This window comes from Schistocerca serialis, chromosome 3, assembly GCF_023864345.2.
Source record: "Schistocerca serialis cubense isolate TAMUIC-IGC-003099 chromosome 3, iqSchSeri2.2, whole genome shotgun sequence".
Classification (NCBI taxonomy): domain Eukaryota; kingdom Metazoa; phylum Arthropoda; class Insecta; order Orthoptera; family Acrididae; genus Schistocerca; species Schistocerca serialis.
Window position 1 is genome coordinate 1,071,733,195 of NC_064640.1, and position 12,073 is coordinate 1,071,745,267.

Below are 12,073 nucleotides of genomic sequence, written 5' to 3' on the forward strand. Positions count from 1 at the left end.
GTCAGTCGTTCCCTAATACTTTCCCTGAAGCATCTTCTCTCCCTGTTCCACTCCAAAACAGAACGAGGGAAAAATGACTGCCTATGTGCCTCTGTACGAGTCCTAATCTGTCTTCTCTTATCTTTGTGGTCTTTCCGCGAAATGTAAGCTGGCGGCAGTAAAACTGTACTGCAGTCAAATGCTGGTTCTCCTAAATTTCCTCAGTAGCGGTTCACGAAAAGAACGCCTCCTTTCCTCTAGAGACTCCCACCCGAGTTCCTGAAGCATTTCCGTAACACTCGCGTGATGATCAAACCTACCAGTAACAAATCTAGCAGCCCGCCTCTGAATTGCTTCTATGTCCTCCCTCAATCTGACCTGATAGGGATTCCAAACGCTCGAGCAGTACTCAAGAATAGGTCGTATTAGTGTTTTATAAGCGGCCTCCTTTACAGACGAACCACATCTTCCAAAAATTCTACCAATGAACCGAAGACGACTATCCGTCTTGTCCCACTTCATATCGCTCTGCAATGTTACGACCAAATATTTAATCGACGTGACTGTGTCAAGCGCTACACTACTAATGGAGTATTCAAACATTACGGGACTTTTTTCTATTCATCTGCATTAATTTACATTTACATTTATCTATACAGGGTGTTACAAAAAGGTACGCCGGCCGAAGTGGCCGTGCGGTTAAAGGCGCTGCAGTCTGGAAACGCAAGACCGCTACGGTCGCAGGTTCGAATCCTGCCTCGGGCATGGATGTTTGTGATGTCCTTAGGTTAGTTAGGTTTAAGTAGTTCTAAGTTCTAGGGGACTAATGACCTCAGCAGCTCAGAGTCATTTGAACCATTTGAACAAAAAGGTACGGCCAAAGTTTCAGGAAACATTCCTCATACACAAATAAAGAAAAGACGTTAAGTGGACATGTGTCCGGAAAAGCTTAATTTCCACGTTAGAGCTCATTTTATTTTCGTCAGTATGTACTGTACTTCCTCGATTCACCGCCATGATTTCATAAGGGATACCTGTGCTGCTGGAACATGTGCCTTTACAAGTACGACACAACATGTGGTTCATGCACGATGGAGCTCCTGCACATTTCAGTCCAAGTGTTCGTACGCTTATCAACAATAGATTCGGTGACCGATGGATTCGTAGAGGCGGACCAATTCCGTGGCCTCCACGCTCTCCTGACCTCAACCCTCTTGACTTTCATTTATGGGGGCATTTGAAAGCTCTTGTCTACGCAACCCCGGTACCAAATGTAGAGACTCTTCGTGCTCGTATTGTGGACGGCTGTGATAGAATACGCCATTCTCCAGGGCTGCATCAGCGCATCAGGGATTCCATGCGACGGAGGGTGGATGCATGTATCCTCGCTAACGGAGGACATTTTGAACATTTCCTGTAACAAAGTGTTTGAAGTCACGCTGGTACATTCTGTTGCTGTGTGTTTCCATTCCATGATTAATGTGATTTGAAGAGAAGTAATAAAATGAGCTGTAACATGGAAAGTAAGCATTTCCAGACACATGTCCACATAACATATTTTCTTTCTTTGTGTGTGAGGAATGTTTTCTGGAAGTTTGGCCGTACCTTTTTGTAACACCCTGTATTTGGAGTTAGCTGCCATTCTTTACACCAACCACAAATCCTGTCCAAGTCATCTTGTATCCTCCTACAGTCACTCAACGACGACAGCTCCCCGTACACCACTGCATCATCAGCAAACAGCCGCACATTGCTATCCACCCTATCCAAAAGATCATTTGTGTAGATAGAAACGAACAGCGGACCTACCACACTTCCCTGGGGCACTCCAGATGATACCTTCACCTCCGATGAACACTCACCATCGAGGACAACGTACTGGGTTCTAGTACTTAATAAGTCTTCGAGCCACTCACACACTTGGGAACCAATCCCATATGCTCGTACCTTAGTTCGGAGGCTGCAGTGGGGCGAATTTTGTCGCCAAGGCATCAACGTAAGTCCACGGTAGTGCTCCTCAAACCACCGTAGCACGAATCTGGCTCCGAGACACGGACAGTTATACTGAGGAAAAATGTCACTGTCGTCGGGGAAGACATCAAGCAGGAAGGGATGCGGGTGGTCAGCGTGTCTTCGATTACCACCACAGCTCCCATTCGAGAGCACGAGAACCATACCATAACACTGCTCCCACCAGCCAGCCTCGACGTCGGCGTTTGTGGAGACGACCATGGACCCAGTGCAGCAAAAATGTGTATCACCCGAAGATGCGACACGTTACCATCGATCGACAGTCGAATCCCGATTCTCCCTCGCCCACTGGTCGTAACTTCCGATGTCGCGGGGCCAACACGTGAACACGCGGGGGCGGTCTGCTGCTGAGCTCCACGTTCAACAATGCACGATGAACGCTGTGCTCCGAGACACCCGTGCGTGCACCAGCGTCGTGCTGTTTTCGCAGAGGTGCCACACACCACCGTCTCTGCTACTTTACAGAGCAAACAAGACTCTGAACCCCACGTGCTGTGAAGAGTCGTTGACGTCCAACCATTCAGCGCTTAGTCGTAGTTTCGCTGCCCTTCTACCTCTTTCCGCAGATGCTCACGACAGTAGCACGCGAACATTCCAACAGCTTCGCCGTTCTCTAAATATTCGTTCGCAGGCTCTGCACAATAATTATGTGTCCTCTATCAACCTACAAAAGGTGCACCTCTAACATCTAATATTAGTAATTTTCTCCTCACAAACATTAACATACGCTCAATAGTAAACGCCTGAAGGTCTAAAGTTCAGCTACAGAGTCTATTATTCTTTATCTTTGACGTTCTTGCGCGGTGCCTGTAAATCTCTATGTACATGTATCGATTAATGATATAAAAGAGAATTCTGTTGTTTCAAGACAAATGAGGCATTGGGCGCCTCACCTTTTACTGTTTGTATTCCATGAAAGGAGGACGCGAATTTGCTGCGTTCCGCATCGGTATTTTATATTTTATCTGAAAATATTGAGTGAATATGCTAATTGTTATTTTTTCCAATCAGAAAACATGTAGTTTCTTGTAATTGATTACGAACAGACAGCAGCAAGAGAACATTTTGACTGTTATGTATAATGTATTTAACCACAATGGTCACCTATTGTACTTTAGTATGAAAAGGTAAGTAGCATTAAAAAAAGGGTGTTAAAGATAAGTGTGCTTATTTTAGTAAATTAACCTTGATGATTTCCATCTCCTCATTTACTTGACTGTTAATTATTTTGTGTTAGTTCATCATCAGAAATTACGATCACGCTGATGGGCCGAACGCAGCATGAGGCAGAAGGAACATTATCGTTTTCCTATTATTTCTGAACCAATTTTTTTTAATTGTGTAGAGTTGCATTTCTTTTAAAGTCTATAAATCTTCTGGTCCCTTTGTGTTGTTCCGGGTATGACTACATTGCGACTACAAAAATGCGCAGAAATGATAATGTTTATTCCGAACGATGTCAAATAAATCAATATGCTGCTCTTATTCAGGTATTTAATGCTCAACGTATGTTATTATAATAGTGTAATCAATCCCTGATTCTGTTGCGAAGTGGCCCACCAAAATATTAACTTTTTCGACATTAAAAAAAAAAAAATTCTTTTTCTTTTCGCGCCCCCCCCCCCCTCCCCAAGAGCAAACAACGCTACAAACACCAACTACTACAGGAATTTTTCCGTGAGTGATCCCACCACCACCCACACACTCACGGATTACTATAGTCTGGGAGACGAGTCTTTGGTATTGACAGCTCAGTAGCGTCTTTCCGTTGCCTAGCGACCGCAGGCAGGCAGCCAATGACTGCCTGACTCTGAGCGGGTAGCAAGGGCCACGGTGCCGCTCTCAAACCCGGTCGCGCGCGCTTATCAAACTTACCAGTGTCTCCCGTGCAGGCGGTGCGGTCGTTCGTCGTTTCTCTGAAGTTGAATTCGCAGTTTATTTCGTTTTTGTTGTTTTTAGTGTTTCTTTGTTTATGTTTAGTTGTAAACAATGTCTAGTGCGGCGGCTAGTACCAGCCCAACACAAGAAGTGAAACGGAGGAAGAAAAGTGTGCTACACACCCAGGCATGAAATCGTTCGGTTTCCTCCATACCACTGTCACTTCAATGCAATTGAAAGAGTGTGGGCGCAGATAAAAAATTACATTGCTGCAAACAATAAAAAATTCACGATCTCTGAAGTGGAAACTCTCCTTCCAGCAGCTATCAATAAAGTGACAAGCGAGACGTGGGCTAAAATTGTAAACAGCACTGCAAGTGCCATCAGAGAGGCGGCCAAAACCGAAGGGGTTGTGGAAGAATGCATCGAAAATTTAATTATACATCTTGGAGAGAGCAGTGATAGTTCGAGTAGTGCTGAGGAAGACAATGTCAAATCAGATTCTGACAGTGATGTGAGTGGTGTTTTTCCATTACAGTAACTACAACGTATTCAGGAATGTAAGGAGGGAGTTTGCTATCGATCTACAACCAGATCATCATATTGTGAGTACTTTCTTCAGATTATAACCCTTAATACACTGACCAATTATTCTGTAGCTTGTAGTAGAACAAATTAATAATGCTAATACATAACAATGGAAACCAAAACTGCTAATGTTCGACAACTTGTGAAAATAGTTTTCATTTCAGTTGTGAAGTTTAACAAATAACTTTATTATGTTTCAGCATCTTAGATACTTGTACTAAATAGCTCTTATCAGTTTTCGAGTTAATATATTTCAAGCATCAACTTTAAATAAATTCACGAGTACCAATACGACTTGTATTTTGTCTCGCTTTTATTTCTGCTGCTACAGAATGCGTGTAGCAGACGGCGCCTCGTGCTGTGAGCCACGTTCGGCAACAGCGCCGTCTGCCCGCCGGAACTGTCACTACCAATCACTCGTCTCACGGACTTTTCTTTTTTATATGCAATATTAACTCGCTTCCTTTTCGTACTTCGTGTACTAATACCATTTGTCCTTTTACCATTTCTTTTATCACGAATAGTCCATAGGAAGAAAGGTCCTTGTGGCCTCTGGTATCTCTGGTTCCTATCTTCAAGGTCTTTTCGCGAGATATACGTAGGAGATACCGCCCCACTGGTCGAGTCAGGTGAAGAGAAACTAAAGTATAAAGTACTTGAGCGTCAGTACCTGTCCCTGCTGTATGTAGTCTCATTGAAGTGTCTAAAACAGACTGAAGAATTTCACACACGCAAGACTGAAGAGCCGAAGATAATTACTGTATTTCAATAAAAATCAATTTTTAATATATCACTAAAAAAAAATCCGACTAAAACGTATAAAATATTTAGTCCTAATAACGTAGAGAAACATAAATGATTACAGTGTGATATTGCTACATGAATTTGCTATGCTGAAATCGGGTGCTAATAGTAGAATAAAAGCGGGTTAAAAGCTGTGAGCTGTCTGGCGAAGTTAATCTTGTATTACTAAGCAACTGTTTCATCAGGTATCTAGTCTAAGTTTACCAAATTCCCAAACAGACTAACATTGATTATAATCTTTTACAGTCATACAACAACCGGTAATATATCTATATATAAAAAGGAGAATTTAAATAAAAAGAAAGAAATCAGTTTATATTTGGAAATTTATTTTAAGATTGTTCATTGAAATTTCAGCATATTATACGTGAGTTATAACTGAGCTGGTGCCTTGTTTAAGGATTGTAAAAATGTGAGATTTTAATCTTACGGAACACATCAAATATGGAGCCAAGATTGGGAGACTGCATACAACCCTGCATTCACAAAACAACACCCAAAGAACGTTGAAACATAAGCAAGGAGAAATTAACCACAACCAACAGATTCAGTTTTCACCCAAAGAAATTACGTTCGTAAGACAATCCTGTCCGCCATGTAATTACCACACACTGGTATACTAAATTCATATTAACTCTTTGTAAAATCTTCCCAAAAGGAATAGCTGAACGCTACTTTGATGATTACACCACATGCTCCACGTGGTCAACTTGGTTTACAGAAAGCGTATAACTCCACAGTAATTTTGATAATTAAAATAAATTCGATCGAAAATCAATTGACAAAAGAAAAACCTTGAACTGGTTACTAACGTCTTACTATTAACCTAATGGGTCAAACAGTTATATAAGCACGTGGTACTGGTCTCGCAAAGTACACCCCACGTGGGTTGAACATAAAGAAAAGTTGCTATATTGAAAATATTGTCAAGACGAGACGTTATAATCACACAAGCATTCGCATTTAAGATTGATCTTAGTTAGAGTTACTGATCAACACGTGGTTCCACTTTACTCACAAAGTAGTAACAAAGCAAAAACCGGAAAATAATATGAACTTCACACGAGAATTACACTACGCTGCAATTTAAGATAACCTTAGATATTTTAGAGTTAAACCCGAAATAAAGATGATTAAATTTTCAGTTAGGCTGAACTTAACAAATCCATTGTCCTACGGACTTAGCAGACACGTGCTTAGCCGGAGATCTTACCACTTCAGACGCTCGCCACCGCCAGACTGCAACTGCCTACTGCCGAGCGTGCTTCCTGAGGGTGGCTCACAAAGACAAACGGAAGGGGCCAGAGGGGCAGCTTCCTATACCAACATGACAACGGACGGACAGAACCATACTAAGGATAGAAACCTCTCTGCTTTAAGAAAGCGTAGCTACCTGTTCCGACGTTGGTCCTACTGTTCTCTAGCAGACAGCCTTGTCTGCTACCCTCAAGCATGCAACAACAAATACATTTGCTCATTCATACTCTCACACAGAAGGGAAGGGGATGACAGTATCTTATCATATACAGTATATAAAAGAAAGCGGATGTAGGTTCCGTATGAGACTGTGTGACATGAATTACATATAAACTGTGTTTTAAAGTGTAGTAGTGTGTCAGATCGTTCTTGTTTATGTGTAAAAGTAACACGTTCCACTACTCAGTCTCCTCCCAGATAGTCAGAAACGCCACAGTAAATTTAGGAGAGGAATTTACTCCATAAATGACAACAGATTTAAGAAATTAAACATGAAAGGAATCCAACAGAGACCTTTCATGACCCCAACGCTCCGGGAAAAGACTGTGCAGGGAATTTTCTGGCCATGCTAGGACATTCCCAAGCAGGCTTCTCACACCCTACTTAAACCAAAAGTGTAAAGAAAAGGCAAAAGGTCACCAGCTACTTGCTAAAACACAATAATTTCAACAAATCTTTAAAATCTACTAATTTCAAACAGAAAAAAAAGAACACAATCTGTGACACCTATTTAAAAGATAGTGTAGACCTAATTCGGTCAGCAAGTAAAAACAATGGTTCCTGTGTCATTAATATGAAAACAATTTCTGGTTGTTACCCTTATGGAGTTCACTAGTATTTGCTCATTGCAAGAGCCAACTGATCACAGGCAAATTTATGACTGTTTATTAAGAAGTAAAATTTATGAAAATAGCAAAGATGCCACAGCAATTAAAAAAGGAACATCAAATAACATCGGTATTATAAAGCAGAACATTACAATGCACAATCCGCAAAAGCAAAAATTGATAAGAAAAAAAAAACATGTTTTACAAAGTGGTTATCGCAAAAAAAATTCTATATCTTATAAAACTAATAATTTGTAGAATTAACATAACTATGTGGCATTAATTTAATCACTCTACTATATTTCAGTTAGTTAGCAAACAACGAGCACTGTGTCATTATACTGAAAATCTAATTAATTATGTGATTGTTACCCTTAAGGGGTTCCTCACTATAAATATGCCCCATGCAAAGGCTAATCGATCACAGTCCAATGAGAATGAATAGCAATCTGACTGATAAACGAAGCAATGCCACATGAATGAATTTACGAAACAAAATAACACAAATCTAATACATCACACAAGAACAAACATTGATCAATAAAACAGTACAATAGTCAATATCTAATAAAAAAAACACCAATAAATAAAACACCCGCAAAATACAAGAGTCAAAGTCTAAAATAAACAATAAATAGAACACCTGCAAAATACGAGAGTCAAAGTCTAAAAAAAATTAATAAATAGAACACCTGCAAAATACAAGAGCCAGTCTAGTAAACACCAATAAATCGAATCCCTGCAAAACACACGAATCAAAGTTTCTGTGACAGAAACACACGTATATGCATTGAACTAAGAACCGTATAATCACTGTTCACTGATACACTCACTAGTTCCACTGTTCCGAGGCACAGTATAAGGGGTGGGGGAGGAGGTGCGTCGCCGCACCTGTCAGTAGGGATTTTTTTTGTCCATCTGTTGCGTGCAATCCCGCCGTCTCTGCCCTTTCATGAAGTTTCTCTTGGTGGTCTGTGTCACGTACATCTCGATTTGGTTCCATGTTTGTGTTGTCAAATTCGTGCGGTATCCTCGATTGACACGCCAGGTTGATATTCCTGGGCAAGGATGGCACTTAGTGGCTCTTCTTTTGTGCCACCCTTAGCGACCAGAGAACATCGAACCATGATTTACTGTCGCTTGACAGTAGGCATCCATCAGGAAATGTTGATAGGCGTCGTTGAAGTCTGCCAGTTTCTCTGGACAGTACCTGTCAAAAGGCTCCACGCCCCTTGTGTTGTTTCTCCGCGGCCGTCTCGTCACGGTCGCGTGCGTGCGGTGCGTTGCCAGCAGATGGATTTCCGCGCGGTGGACTGCTCGCCCATCTCAGGTCGTCGCCTTCAGGAAGGGTCGTACGGGGCGGCCGCCCATTAGCTCCAGGTACAAGGGAAAGTGTTTGCCGCATGCCCTTCTTTTGTGGTCGACCGCGCTCCCGAAGTGGCCCGGTTGACAGCGTCCCCCGCTGGGAAACCCGCCAGTTTACAACTAGTCCGGCTGCTCCCGCTGTCTCTTAAGAGTTTTGCCGGTTCGCTTTGACGTTCTCAACTGCATTCACAGAAATTTTTCATCATCCTTATGTGATTACACAATGTCATACATAATACCACTTAGTATTGTCTTTGACAATTTTTAAGAACAAAGTGAGACTTAATTTTTTTTATTTTTTTTTATAAAAATAATTAGATGAATCGACAATATAAAATAAAATTTAAATGACTTGACAATGTAAAAAAAAATAAAAGTGAAATGACTTTACAATGTAAAAAAAAATAAAAAATTAAATGAACTGACAATATAATATTTAAATCCACATCACTAATGTGGTTCACTTACATTTTAATAAATCCAATGCTACTTATTAATTCACTAAAATGAATAGGATTATGCCTTGTGCAAGTATAGGTCGGGTCAGCATAGGGTTCACATGTTATTTACACACACACATGCACACCTGTTGTCTGTTCTACAAACTAACTACCCATAAACATGCATTACTCAGTATTCTACTTCTATCCACTACTAGTTAAGCCAATAAGCTACTTCAATGCTATTTCAACACCGTGTATATACCACTACAACATTGTTCTAATTCGTCCTCTTCTTCACGCTCGCGGCATACGTCTTGTCACATGATAAATATAGAGAAACTTTCCTTAAACATACACAGTAAAAAGAACAATGGTTATTTACACGCCAAAACATTTATACCAGTTGACACACCTGATAAGAGACTCGCAATTATACATTTATCATACTCATATATTCACACATAAAACAGTAAGAAAATTTCATCTAAAATTACGTTATCACAAGAATTAATCACACAGATGGCTCTGAGAAGGGTACAAATATTTTAATTATACAGGTTATACTACATTTTCTTACCCATTTTGCTGCGATTTCGTTCCTTCTTTAAGTTACCTCTCGCTTCCAAATCAGTCATTTCGCCTGTGGTGGTTATTCTGGATTCATTTCTCATGAATGGCAAAATTGTGGTCACCTCTATTCTGTAAAACAGTATCATCTTAACATATTGAACTTACAACAGACACAAAAGATCCGAATCCTCCTGCAGTTTAAATGACAAATGTTTTGCTTCATCCTTATTACCTTAAACCAAGCTTTCCTTCGGTCCCATAATCAAAATTATTTAATCATCCTCTACCTTCAAGAGGGAAATTTCCTCAGTACACATCATATAGGCTGCAGTGCATCCTGCACCAGCGAAAACAGTAAGCTGTAATGCTCACAGCATCAGCAAAACACATAAACGTCGCTTTTCTAGGACAAGTATTAACGCAGAATAATTTTTTTTTTTAGGCTTTGGCTCAACATCAATCAAGAGTGCAGAAAGGATCCATATTTCTGTTCCATTCTCCATCTGCTGAAAAACTGCTCGTATTTGACTACCACAATAATATTTCAGGGCCACGTAAATTACACAAACCACAATTCTTCTTTCACCTTGAAGGGAATCAATATACTTACGAAATCCACAGACAGCACTTTACGTACTGAGCTATAAAGAAGAAAAAAGACATATATCATCAATATTAACATATCATCGCATATTGGGAAGCCAATGGTTAAACAATCGTATTATCGCATCCTGTTTTCAAGATTCCAAACTTACTCATTCCTTTCTCAGAGTTCTCCTATCTTAAAATATTCATACAGCACGCATACTATAGTAAGAGATCCTCATTTATACTGACAGATATACAATAGTAATAGATAGATAGTAGCACTGAAAGCAGAAAATCGGAAACAAGGCTACTATCAGCTGGGGACCTGGGTTTGCCAGACCCATAATACCCACAGATCGGATATTCCCCTGAGTTTTGCATTAATTCAACACAGATCTTGGTTCTCTCAGGAGCGACTCTTTTCAATTTACACAAAAAAAACATAAACAGCATTTCACTCGTTCACAAAGAAACCTTTTATCTTTACGTTTGAACCAACCTAAATCCTAATTGTACAAGGAAAGAAAAAAAATTAAAACATCTTTTCAATCAATCACATAGAAACATCTTTATCATTATTTTTACCAACATATTATTCAAAATGCATACTTCACAAATTTAAACTAATCAATTCTTTCTCCTCACCGTCCTCTCTACTTCTCACTGTCCTTTCTACACATTTGCCATGTCGCTCATTTGTTCCGATTGGGCGCCTTCTGCGCTGATCGTTAGTCATTGCCGGTTTTGCTCATTTCTAATTGCTGGATTATGTCTAGGGTTAGCCGGCCGAATTTCAACATCATGAGGTGCTCCGCCTACAGTCCTATTCCAACCGTATTCATCGTAGTATCGATTCTGGTTGCCGTACCTGTAGCGTTCACGATCTTGTCCACGTCCTCGATCATTTCCGTTGTTCCACCTGTGTTCGCGACTGTTACCCCAGTTTCTATACGACCGGTCCCGATTGTTGTTTTGTTCGCGTCGCGACGACCAGTCACGCCGTTGATTAGTAATACGGCCACGACTGCGGTCGCGCTGCTGTGCCCCGTAATAACTTTGTGCCTGATTAGGCGGGCATTCTGCTGTATTATATTCCAACTCTTGGAGAAGTGTTTTATACGTTTCCACGTCCTCTTTGCATCGTCCCGCAAGAATGACGTGCCGCAAGTGCATCGGCAATTTGGTGATGCATATCCTAATTAGTTCCGCAGGCCCGTATGGATCGTATAAAAATTGATTTGCCTGCAGCATGTGGTCGAATAGGCGTGCAGGGCTGCCGAAACCAGACTGGTTCAAATTTGGCAGCATAATTATGCCATGTTTGACCCTATCTTGTGCCGCTTCCGACCAATAGGCGGAGAGAAAGGCTTGTCGAAACTCCCGAGTGGAGTTGCAGTGACGGGCTGCTGACCTCATGCGAATCGCCGGTTCGCCTTCCAAATAGCCACACATATATTCTATCTTATGTGAACTTGCCCAGTCGGGAGGAAGACAGAACTCAAATTGCTCGAGCCATGCTCGTGGATGTATTCCTTTTTACGAATTTCGGAATATCTCAAACTTTCTTACCGTAAGGAAATGTTTGAAATCAAATCCCCGCATTTCCTCCTGTCGAGGCCCTTGAATGTTTCTATTTTTCTCATGTCTGCCCCTAAAATTACATTCTTCCCTGTCGTCAAAATCTCCCTCGTGGCCGGAGTCCCTCTCTGCACTGTTCGTACGGCTATTTTTAGTGCTATTGGC